The sequence below is a fragment of the Anabrus simplex genome, chromosome 8 (genome assembly GCF_040414725.1).
Source record: "Anabrus simplex isolate iqAnaSimp1 chromosome 8, ASM4041472v1, whole genome shotgun sequence".
NCBI lineage: Eukaryota > Metazoa > Arthropoda > Insecta > Orthoptera > Tettigoniidae > Anabrus > Anabrus simplex.
In genome coordinates, this window is record NC_090272.1 from 236,471,648 (window position 1) to 236,485,285 (window position 13,638).

Genomic DNA, 13,638 nt, shown 5'->3' on the forward strand with positions numbered 1-13,638 from the left:
AGAAAGGGCAGGGCTCAATGCAGTGAAAGTGCAGCGTTGTAACGTTAGCCTCCTGGCGAGTGTAGTTGAATGAACCGGCCAGGCACGTGCTCTTGTGAAGGTCGTACGCAGAGATTAGTTTGCTCAGTCCCGTAAACCTGTACTCCATTTCCAGGCAAGGAGACGTTTCTCTAGGTCACCGATGTTGGGAGCACAAAGAGAATGATGTCGGTGACACGCCTCCACGTGTTACTTGGAGACACAACCCTGCGCCTATATTTTATTGGTTTTGATCCCTATAAACCATGACAAGAAGTATATATAATTATGTATTTTATTACAAGTTCCCATAAGGCATCTTATTTCCATGTGTTTTTCTTTCAGACTTTATCTGGGTATTCTTATGCTGTTTTAGTGTTTGATTTATGTGTCTGGTGTTCGTATGTTATTTTATTTCTTTGATGTGAGTGTCAACGTTATCTGCGTTGTGTATTTTGCTCCTAATTAGGTCGAAAACTAAAGATTGGTTGTTGGCTTCTGTGCTATTCAATTTGCGTACGGTGGGCCGTACTTTCCAGTCCATGTTAGAGATAAGTAAAGACAAGCATTGGACTAGCCTTGATTAATGATTTTCTATCAGTTAATAACATTGTGCATATGTATATAATAGGTCAAATACTAGTGTGATTACGTACTACTGCAGGTATTTAAAGTCGTTTTCACGAGCGAATCCCAATTGGGATTAGGACATAGAGAATGTAGATTCCGTCGATTCAATTTCGTAACGTAATCATCTCAAATCACTCCAAAGTCATGTATTTTATTTAATCCGGGCCGTGACCCGCTTTATTGTAATTTTTGCCTGATGTAAATGTAATACATAATATGCGCGGTACATTTTTCGTTGTTGTTATTATGGCCATTTGGCTTCGTTTGTGTTTTGTTCTTGATATTGTTGTTAACATACTGTGAAGATATTAATGCCACTAGTTAATAAATCCATTTTGCCCCTATTTTTGTTTCTTATTCACATAGTTATGTATCCGTGACCCTGTCCATATACCTATGGTATTTACCTAATCTGGAGGTTAGTTTGTTTGCTTCGCCCAACTTTTTTACGAACGGTTAGCACGCACTCTTACCGATGAGTCTGGCACAATCTGAGGACAGGAACGATAGAGTACAGTCTGTAGTAATATAATCGTATTACATTATCTCATTTATCCAGTAAATACACATTGAAAGAATGGAAAATGACGTTTATGATCTCCACGGTATATGTAACACAGAAGACAAAGAACATATAGAGGTTATTGAGACTGGACTTGTTCGTAAAATTAAACACTTTAAGAGACAGATTGCCCCATTTCTCCTAGATTACGAAAGTTTTAAAATTAAATATATATTTACGAAGGAGTATCCTCGAATTGTTCTTATTACCTCAGACATAAATGATTTATTGAAAGATTCAAGATGTGGCTCTTTATCGTGCGAACTTCATGTTCTCACAGCACTACGAATGAGGTTGGTAATTCTTATTAGTGACATAATTATTACTAGTGAGAATAACATACTGCTGAAACATTTGTATTACTGCTCCTTGTTTATTAGAGCATTCTATTTTATTCGTTGCTACCGCGCGGCTTCTTAAAAGGCTTTGCTCCTAGATAATCAGAAAAAGCGATCAAGTGGTGCTGGTGGATGTGGATGTGGTGCTGATAAAACCAGATGAGCTCTATAGAGAAACCGAAGTAATAGATGGTATCAGTGATCACGAAGCTGTTTTTGTCGTAGTTAAAAGTAAATGTGAAAGAAAGGAAGGTATTAAAATTAGGACTATTAGGCAGTACCATATGGCTGATAAAACAGGCATGAGGGAGTTTTAAAAATTAACTATGATCGCTGGAAAATGGTAAATAAAAATGCAAACAGACTCTGGGATAGGTTTTACGCAATTGTTGAGGAATGTGAAAATGGGTTTGTTCCTTTAAAGGTGCTAAGGAAGGGTAAAGATAGACTATATTATAACAGAGAAGTAAAGAGGCTAAGAAGGAGGTGCAGACTGAAAAAGAAATAGAGTTAGAAATGGTTATGGAAGTGAGGAGAAATTGAAGGAACTTACTAGGAAATTGAATCTAGCAAAGAAATCAGCTAAGGATAACATGATGGCAAGCATAATTGGTAGTCATACAAATTTTAGTGAAAAGTGGAAGGCAGAAACTGCTTCAAAGAAGGACATTCCAGGAATCATTAATGAACAAGGGGAGTGTGTATGCGAGGATCTTCAAAAGGCAGAAGTATTCAGTCAGCAGTATGTAAAGATTGTTGGTTACAAGGATAATGTCCAGATAGGGGACGTGAGAAATACTAAAGAAGTATTATTATAATTTACCTATGATTACAATGACATTTAAAGCAAGATACAAAAGTTGAAAACCAAAAAAAGCATCTGGAATTGATAATATTTATGGGACCGAGCTCGATAGCTGCAGTCGCTTAAGTGCGGCTAGTATCCAGTATTCGGGAGATAGTAGGTTCGAACCCCACTGTCGGCAGCCCTGAAAATGGTTTTCCGTGGTTTTCCATTTTCACACCAGGCAAATGCTGGGGCTGTATCTTAACTAAGGCCACGGCCGCTTCCTTCCCACTCCTAGCCCTTTCCTGTCCCATCGTCGCCGTAAGACCTATCTGTGTCGGTGCGACGTAAAACAAATAGCAAAAAAAAAAAGATTTATGGGGATATACTAAAGGCAATGGGTTGGGATATAGTACCATATCTGAAATACGTAATGATTATTGTTTGGTTGAAGGAACTATACCAAATGAATGGAGAGTTGCTATAGTAGCCCCTGTGTGTAAAGGAAAGGGTGATAGACATAAAGCTGAAAATTACAGGCCAGTCAGTTTGACATGCGTTGCATGTAAGCTTTGGGAAAGCATTCTTTGTGATTGTATTAGACATGCTTGCGAAATTAATAACTGGTTTGGGTTTGACAGAAGGCAGTTTGGGTTTAGGAAAGTTTATTCCACTGAAGCTCAGTTTGTAGGATTTCAGCAAGATATAGCAGTTATCCTGGATTCAGGAGGCCAAATGGACAGTATTGTGATTGAGCTATCTAAGGCATTTGATAGGGTGGATCACGGAAGACTTCTGGCAAAAGTGAGTGCAATTGGACTAGAAAAAAGAGTGACTGAATAGGTGGCTATATTTCTAGAAAATAGAACTCAGAGAATTAGAGTAGGCGAAGCTTTATCTGACCCTGTAATAATTAAGAGGGGAATTCCTGAAGGCAGTATTATTGGACCTTTATGTTTTCTTATATATATATATTAATGATATATGTAAAGAAGTTGAATCAGAGATAAGGCTGTTTGCAGATTGTTATTTTGTACAGAGTAATAAATAAGTTACAAGATTGTGAGCGGCTGCAGGGTGACCTCGATAGTGTTGTGAGATGGACGGTGGGCAATGATATGATGATAAACGGGGTTAAAAGTCAGTTTGTGAGTTTCATAAATAGGAAAAGTCCTCTGAATTTTAATTACTGCGTTGATGGGGTGAAAGTTCCTTTTGGGGATCATTGTATGTACCTAGGTGTTAAGATAAGAAAAGACTTCATTGGGGTAATCACATAAATATGATTGTTTATAAAGAGTACAGATCTCTGCACATGGTTATGAGGGTATTTAGGGGTTCTAGTAAGGATGTAAAAGAGAGGGCATATAAGTCTCTGGTAAGACCCCAACTAGAGTATGGTTCCTGTGTATGGGACCCTCACCGGGATTACTTGATCCAAGAACTGGAAAAAATCCAAAGAAAAGCAGCTCTCTTTGTTCTGGGTGATTTCCGACAAAAGTAGCGTTACAAAAATGTTGCAAAGTTTGGACTGGGAAGATTTGGGAGAAAGGAGACGAGCTGCTCGATTAAGTGGTATGTTCCGAGCTGTTAGTTGAGAGATGGCGTGGGAGAAATCAGTAGACGAATAAGTTTGAGTGGTGTCTTTAAAGGTAGGAAAGATCACAATATGAAGATAAAGTTGGAATTCAATAGGACAAATTTGGGCAAATATTCGTTTAAGGAAGGGGTGTTAGGGACTGGAATAACTTACCAAGGGAAATGTTCAATAATTTCCAATTTCTTTGCGATCATTTATGAAAAGACTAGGAAAACAACAGATAGGGAATCTGCCACCTGGGCGACTGCCCTAAATGCAGAACAGTAGTGACTGAATTGAAAATTGAAAAAAAAAAGCGGTGAACATGAAGGAATACGCCAGTAAACTGCAGAAGAGATTCCTAAGACTTGGAACGAGTGTGTACGTGCCGTATAGTAATACAACACGTATACCACGTTTGTTACTAAGAAAAAATGCAATGCTTATACGAGGTTTATTCAAAGTTTCACTCTACAACTGGTAAACAACTGTATAAGGATATTTTAATAGTAAGACTGAACGTATACACAAAATAAATGACATGCAGAGGATCTTATCTTAAATTCTGTAGTACCTTGTGGGTGGTCCATATATTTCGTGGTGAGGACAATCCTTCTCACAGGTAAAAGCTACCAAGAAATGTAAAAATAATTATATACTGTACTGTAAATGCATTATATTATTCACACACAAGATTAAATACTGAATGCATGCAATCTTGACGATTTCATATACTTGCTCTAATTTAAAGAAGTTCGAGATTTTTGTTGCCTTTGCTTTGTTTATTTTTATGCGGTTGATGAAATCTGCAATTTAATTTATCGCTTGAAGCAAGTGAAACGTTTACTTGATATTTTGTGAGCTACAGAAAATGCTTCTGAAGAAATGTCACTCCCGTTGTGGTCTTCACCTCCATCATTGGTATTAGATTGATATGTTCAGCTCTGCACAACTTCACACTCAACACCCGCCGATACTTCTCACTGCTCAGATACAACTATGACTAATTCATATGGTGCGGCATAAACATTGGTATTGTTTTACGGAAACAGTTCCTAATTGTTTGTTGACTGATCTCTTCAAATTGGGACTAACATCCAGAACATTAGTGTTGGTTTTTCCATAGCGTAGCCCAGGATAAGAACTTCCTACTCGTCGCTGCAGCTGTTTTAATTTCGGTGTTATTCCTTGACCCATAATCTGCACCACTGACGTCATGTTGGAAGGTAATCAGATCAGCTTATTGCTCTGGAATGTGGGAGTCTTGAAGGAGGTCGTACTGCTATCGATAAGTACAAAAACATCCTATCAAATCTACATATTTTTCGTTTGCCTATTTTTTAAGAGTTCATTGATTATCCAGGACTTCTCGTAGCGCACGTGTAGACTTTACGTAGATTTCAACAGCTTGGTTATTAGTATTCCAGCGGACCCCTCTACCCTTTTGGTTTTCTCCGCCACTCTATTTTTGTAGTGTAGAAGTCAATGATTTCTCGGCCTGAACTTGAAAATCAATCTTATTTCATCACCGTTAAATACGTCTGTATGCTCATAATTCCCAAGGAGTTTACACAAACTCACAAGCGTTTCCTGAATAAACTGAAGCATTATTTGTTTTCGGAACAAATTCCTTCTCTTCCCCCTAATTCTGGTAAACGTACAAGAAAGTTTATTTAATGTTTTGAATATTCTTAAAACCACTTGACCCATTAATGAATGATATTTTGCACGTATATGATTGTTGGGACTACTTATACTCATTCGCCAACGTAAGGAAATTCACCGTCTTTACACGTTTCCTCCTTCTACACTACAGCTGTACATATTCCTCACTTATTCAGGTTTATGAAGTGTACGTTAGTAACGCATAGTTATCAATTCCACTTTTATTAGCCACATCTCTTTCCCCTTCTCTTAGAACTAAAACTATTTTCACTAACATGAGGCTAAAATACATGTGCTTCGACAATGCGAACAACTTGCTCTCAAAAATTACAGCTTCACAACAGAGTATCCATTGACTGCTAATTTGAGTACAGTTGTGAAAATATTCACAAATTATACGTTCTTAAAACTCCGTGGGGCAGGGGGTTGAAGGACGTCCTCCAGCGGTGATATATCAGCAGAATAAGAGGTGGATGAACAAACACTAAATTAAGGCAGGTGAAGGCTTCACACAGCAAACAAAATCTTTGTTATCCACTGCAAACCGGTAGAAAATATGTAGAGTACAATGCATAATTCTGTTGGAATCTGCCCAATTCTCACAAATACAAATGAACTTCCTGAATTTTACTGACAGTGAACTCTAGTAAACTGTGCTTTATTACAGAAACCTTAACTCGAATTTTTCGATTAATTCGAAAATTCGAATTAAAGGCGATTAATCAACAGAAAATGAGATAGGAATTTCAAGTGCAGTATACGAAATAGCCAGTAATGGCTCTAATTACAAAGAGTCGATGAAATCACGTTTTATCCCCAGTTCAAACATGTAATTAATAACATCTCTAATAATATAAATTTGAACGTTGCAAAAATACAGATGAATCTTTAGGAAATATTATATAAACGTAATAAGTCAACTGTCAACACTGAAGTGTCTTGTAGAAATATTACTAATTTGAAGAAAACGTGACAAAAATAAACGTGACCGTGGCAGCAAAATAGGACAGAAGAAATCCTCTGTCTATTAAACAAAATTCAGAGACTGAGAACTTTGCTTTGGAAGTATCTACTTGTCGGTGGAACAGTGTTAGTTGTGAAACCACATCATTCTTCAAGGAAGGTGCCAAAAGTGCAGTATTTATTATATGCACTGGTCGCTTAGCAGCATCGCTTGCACTGTGACAGGCCAAGGAAATCACAACCACTCCAGCGATGACCATTAGATTCCACAGAAGAATTACAACGTAATCTTGCACATTATAATTTATAAAAGAAAGTTCTTCATAGTTATAAAATGTATTAAACGCAATGGTAATAACAAAAAATGCATACGTAAATAATAGTAAGAGTACAAATCCAAAGTTATTATTAATTTCAACTATTAAGTTCTCCAATTTATTATGAGTTATTCGCAGCTTCCTTATTGATTCAGTAAAATTCGGATGAATGTACCTCCTACTTTCCAGCTCTCTCCGGGAGATGCCAATGTAACTTGTATCGTCTCCTATGGTATTAAGTAGGACATTAAAAGAATCGATGTACTCTCCACTGCGGTTTCCAAAGGAGTAGGACTGTTTTCCGTAAATATGCCCTGCACGTTGTGACAATTCCAGTAACTCATGGTTTATATCAATATAAAAACATTTAAGTAGCAAAACTATGTCCACATACACCAGAGACAACACTGTGAATACTATCAGCATGTAACTGGACGTCATGATCTCCACCAAGCTTAACACTGAGACATATCGATATGCCAGAAATGCAAATGTGGTCCCAGAAATAAAAGATGTCACGATCAGCTGTAAAATAACAAAGTGCTGCATCCTGTAAACCATTCCTGTTGTTGGAGGACGGAGTAAAGCCAAACATTTAACAATACTTTTGGTCATACCAACTCCCTTAAGGGCACAAACGGACAAAGTGTATAATGGTAAGGCACGTTTTCCCAATGCAAAGAACCGTCCAAATATAAATCGTATTTTATTTCTTGATGGTTGATAATGAGAATCATTAATGAGTATGTATACCTCTGAGCAAGCCAGCGCAGATAGTATTATGATATTGTACACGGTGCCCACAACAGAACGACGCACGTTGCCCTTGCTGTCGATCCGAACACTCGAATAACCTAGAAGATTAAACACGTACTTCAGAGGCTTCACAGCTCTGTACAATTTAACAATGTTTTCAGAATGATGAGATCGATCTTGTATCATTGTATATCTATAAGAGATACTTTACAGGCAGGTGTATAGTAGCCCACCAGCCGGTTCCTAAGTTCTTCTTAGCTTGCAGTGTCAACTCTAAAGCTGCCCTGCAGGGTTATTAAATAGAAAGTCTATTTTCATTACTTATGGTAAATTCAAAGTTTGAAAAATCAATCATTATACTCTGTAAGATTATTCCATTAGATTAAATGTTGTCATAACTCCTAATTCATTAAGAAATAGGTAAAGTATAGTAATTGCGTTATGTACTGTTGTATTGTCTCTCGGTCATGGCCATCGTTCAATGGCTGCTGACGTCATATAAACGCCAACCATAAGACAACGCCTGCGCGGTTGCTTGGTAACACTGTCTGGCCATCCGACAAAACAGAAGACAGACACGATTGCGGTGCCAATTTGCTGTAATGGAGGCTTTTTATTAAAATTATGTTAGAAAGCATTCCTATGTAAAGTCTTTCTTTACATATTAAGCTCGGCGTGATATTTACATCACGTACGCATTCCGTCACACAATTTGTGACTCTAACTTGACCGCCAGCCATAAGAAATCATTAATTTACAACTCTCCTTTCCCCTCTATGATACGTTTTACTTCCTTCCTGGCCATCCGAGGCCGTTCAGTAATAGTAGGGATGTCACCTACACAGAAGCCTAGACAGGCACTGAGGTGACGCCCGACGGGTGCGGTGAATCAGCAGCAGTCGTAGGAGTCTCTCCATCTGTCGCGCAGGGCACATTCCCATCAACAATAATAAGAGGCCGGCAAAGAATTTCACTACTTCTTGTAGGTGTTGCTAGAATAGATGCCAGGCTTGTCGGGACCGAATCGACGTTCACCGAGTCGTCAAAGTCAGTCAGAGGATTCTCTGCATGGGTCGATGTGTCATCTTCAACCTGTTGAGCACCCATGACCGCTGAAGTTGTGGAACAGAAATTCAGGGCACCCTGGAGACTCTGGAGTCTTGATATTCAATTTGCGGATGTTATCCCACCCTCCTCGTTATTCCCGAGCGGGTTCTGCAGCAAGGCTATGGATATTTTCAGTGATATGTTGAGGTGCCATTTTACTATGGCCTACTGTCGTAAAAGAACAGCTGCCTTTCAAATGTAAATTGAAACCTTGCTAACGCTTTCTTCAGTTCCTTAGCGTTTTGCTTTAGTGGCGTTGGATAATTTCTTATCTTAACAAACGTTTCCAAAAAAGTTACCTATTGTGACCAGAGACATTGGCCTCTGACAAAAAATAATCAAATCGGTCGCACGAACGTCTCTTCATCTCATACTGGTTATACCCCACTTTCAGTTGCCGCACGGGTGTTTTCTGTGTAATTCCAGTCACATCTTTCCTTTACAAGAGATCCCGATAATTACCTAGTGTTGGCTCATGATCTTCGCTTTTACTGATGATGTGACTGTGCCTGGTTTGACCTACGGAGAGCCTCCTTCGACTGCTGTGGATCCTTCGCCCCCTCTGGTCATTCCGCCACCCTTGCCTCGGCTTCAATGTATGAATGAATGAATGCATTAATGAATGAACGAATGAATGAATGAATCAATCAATCAATCAATCAATTAATAAATCACTCAATCAATCTACATTTCGGGCTGTCATGCAGGTGCAGATTCACTATAAATTGTTACCTAGCCTTTCATTAAAAGTTTTCAAGCAACTTACTTAACATTTCTCTTGAAATATAATTCCAATCTCGTATCCCTCGTCCTATAAATCAGTGGCTCTCAAACTTATGGTCACGCACCTCCATTATGAAACATGTAACATCTAGCACCCCCTCATTCTTTTTTCGTTTCAAACAGTCTACTTCCTTGTGTTTAATTACTGCAACTAACAGTTCCGGCAATAATAATAATAATGATAATGATAATAATAATAATAATAATAATAATAATAATAATAATAATAGTAATAATCATGTATTTATGTCGTACGGCGTATAGAGGGTACAGAGAAACTATATATATAATATACCCTTAGACTATATACACTTAAAGTAGATAAAACAACAATCGGACGACAAAGGATCAATCGATGGTAATTAACTTATAATTTCATGTCCAGAGAATTTAGCCAGTTCACTTGTCGCATGAAGTTCGTGGTATCCTCCCTGGAAGCTCCGAAGTGGGCACATCATTACAACATGGTTGACTGTCTGAGCCACGTCACAGCAGTCGCAATGAGGGCTGGAAATGTTCCCCACTTGTGGAGCCAGAAGTTGCATCTTCCAAGACCGGTCCGCACCCTGTTCAACGAAGCCCAGATTCTTCTTGGCAAGTTGAACCCAGCAAGTTTTCTACAAGGGTCAGATATCAATTCTAGCTGGTCAGGGTTTGAAGCAGCCCACTCTTCCCTCCAGGCATTATTCATGTTTTACTGTGATTCAACCAGCCTCTTTCCTAGTTGCAATGATGGATGTCGAGATTTTAATCTTCCATCCTTCTGAGGCTTGCAGTCCTGATGAATCGGCAAGAGTGTATTTGCAGTACACTTTAACCATTCCTTCTTCAGAGCAGTTAGCCTTCGAAGGTGATGAGGATGGTTGTTAGTTAATACTGGTAGCCATTTAAGTGGTGTGGATTTTAATTTGCCAGACACTGTCCTCATGGTATCATTCAGATGGACATCAACTTTTCCTGTGTGTGGGGTGTTGATCCATACAGGGCTGCAATATTCTGCAACTGGGTATACTAGGGAAAGAGCTGTTGTTCGGAGGACATTAGCATTTGCTCCCCAACTAGTGCCACTGAGTTTGTGAAGGATGTTGTTACGTGTTTTAACCTTTGCTGCTGTTCTACAGAGGTGTTCTTTGTACGTCAAGGAGCGATCTGGCTCAATACCCAAGTATTTTGGATGAGCACAGTATTTTAGCTGTTGGCCTCTGAATTGAACTTGTGGAATGTAATGGGCTCTCCTGTTGTCTAGATGGAAGGTACTAATCTCTGTTTTGTTTACATTCGGTTTCAATCGCCAGGTGTTAAAGTATCTGTCCATTTTAGGAGATCTTCTGTGAGAATGGCTTCGGCGGTCTCAAAGTCTGTGGACTGTGCTGTTAGGGCTATGTCAGCATATAAAAACTTTCGGCACGCAGTAGATGGAAGATCTGCCGTGTAGAGATTGAAGAGAAGTGGAGCAAGAACAGAACCCTGCGGCAATCCATCATTTAACCCGTAGGATCTGCTTCTGTTTCCATTGAGATGTACTTGAATTAGGCAATTGCATAGCATGTTGTTGAGCAAGAAAGCTAGGGTCTTGCAAAGGGATAATTTTCAGGAACTTCAGGATCATCCCTTTTCGCCAGTCTGTATCATAGGCTGATGATAAATCTACAAACACAGCAACCGTTTTCATTTTTTCTTGAAAGCCTTGCTCAGTATGGCTGGTTAGTGCCAGAAACTGATCGCAACAGCTCCTGTTAGGTCTGAATCCTGACTGTTCAACTGTAATGTGCTGAAGTACTGTAGCTGAGATTCGGTTATAGATCAATATCTCTAGTAGTTTGTAGCAGATACTCAGTAGAGCAATAGGTCGATAATCTTCCGCATTACAGCCACTTTTCTCAGGCTTCACGACAGCAAATTTCTGTGGACACAAATTTGGGATGGATACCATCCAAGCCTGCTGCTTTCTCTGATTTTGTTTCCTTCAAAGCAGCTGAGATCTCTGCAACAGAAAAATCTTCGGAGAACTGCGAGTTTGTTTCAGCTCTAGACAATTCTATCTTAAGCTCGTTTAGGATTTGCCTTGTTCATCCCTTTTTGTGTCTGCTGATGCTCTGCTTAAGCCAACAATACTGTTTGCTATATGTTCCGGCTTTATTTTAGAGTTCTTGCTATGGTAATTAGGGGCATTACTGTCCAGCTTCCTATGGAGGAACTATGCTTTTCTGCTGGAGTGTTGGAAGTTAATACTAGACGTCAATGTATGCCATTTTTCCTTCCTGGCTGAGTCTAAGGAATGCACTAATTCATCAGCAACTTCCGTTTGATTGCTGCGTTGGTATTCTTTGTACAGGTCATTGCACCTTTCGCTCCACCCTGGGATGTATTCCTTTCTAAATCGTTGGGGAATGTGCTTCTTTGCTATAGAATATATCAGCCCAGTAAAACGGTTATACTTTTCAAGAGCTGGTGGAATCCATTGGATATTGTGTTCATTCTCACTGGTGAAGAGATCCCATTTAGCCTTTGTAAAATTCCATCTGGGCACTGGATTTGATCTTATAATTGGAACGTCAATACCGACTTTCAGAAGAACTGGTCTGTGCTGAGTTCGGGGAAAATTGTCTGACACTTTTCTTCTGCAGGGGAGAGGTCTCCCTTGTTGGTCCTCGGAAACAAAACAGAGGTCTGTTTTATAGTCATGTTTCCATCTAGCAGAGTGAAAGGTACCTCTCTCTTTGGCATCATACATCAAGAAAATATCTTCAGTCTCTGCCCATTCTAATATACTGTTGCCATCAGAATTGGTATCTTTATATCCCCAGATGGTATGGCGACTGTTAAAATCTCCTAGGATGGCAGTGGGATGTTTCACATTCTGGATGGCTTCATTAACCCAGGGCTGGGAAGGAGGTTTATAGATGTTGATAACTTCTATGCCAGCAGCTCTAATTTTGATGGTGAATATATTACTATCAGTGCTTGTACATGAAGCTTCTATCTGCTAGATGTTGTTCTTAGCGTAAGCTGCTGTTTCGTAGCTCTCATGGAAAGTTGCTGATTCAAGACTGTATCATGGCAACTTACATCTGGACAGGAGTTGGCTTTGGTCTTCACAGTGAGTTTCTTGTAAGAGTACTACATCCACTTGGTTGTCATTCAGCATTCAGTATGTCGCTCACTGTCTTGCTTATAACTTCAACATTTAGTTGTAATATTGTCAGTGAATGTCCTAGGTCCTTTATTGTTGTTTGGTTCTGAGAAGAACCGTTTGTACTCATGATTATGTATCCTCTATTTCTGGGATATCCACAAGAAAATTTCTTTTGGTCCAGCAGTCGATCTTGTTGCTTACTTAGCACCACCCGGGGGACACGTGTAGGGCACTTTAAGGTTATACCTACGGACGTGAAGCAACTATGACCCCCATAATAATAATAATAATAATAATAATAATAATAATAATAATAATAATAATAAACACATTGAAAATAAGTAGGATATCACAGGCATAAACATCGGGACTGGTGGGAACAAAATCATAGAGAAATGTTTAACTTTGACAGATGACCTACCTATCATCACTAACAACAAGGAGGAAATTACGCAGAATAGGATCACAGGCCGGATTTCAGATATTATTCGAGAAAACAAGTATATGCAGAATATTCAGTAAAAGTGCAAGAAAGATAAAAAATGAGACGGCATATGGAACAATTTCACAGGTATCTGTTTTTAAATACCTTTTTCGAGAAATATTTCTTCCCTTAGGATTAGACAGTTTGACCAATGCGGAAAGGGCCTCAAAATTTTAAGGGCATTTAGGGTAACATGAGGTCACTGCCATTGAGGAGTAATGTCACGTAATACTAAATTGAAACATCACAAAACATGCATCGGAACCTTAACGTTAGGAGGTCATTCCAAAATTGCAGATATTGAAAAACAACAACGTAAAATTTTTTGGAATATTTTCGGGCCCGTACAAGAAAATGGAATTTGGAAGGCGAACTCCAGACCTCAATAGTTACACAGATAGTTCCATCAATACTGTATGGAGGAGACGTTGGAAATTTTTGATCACATTTTAGGGTGAATAATAATAGACTCACAGAAAGGTTATTCAATGTGATAAATTCAATAAACAGGAG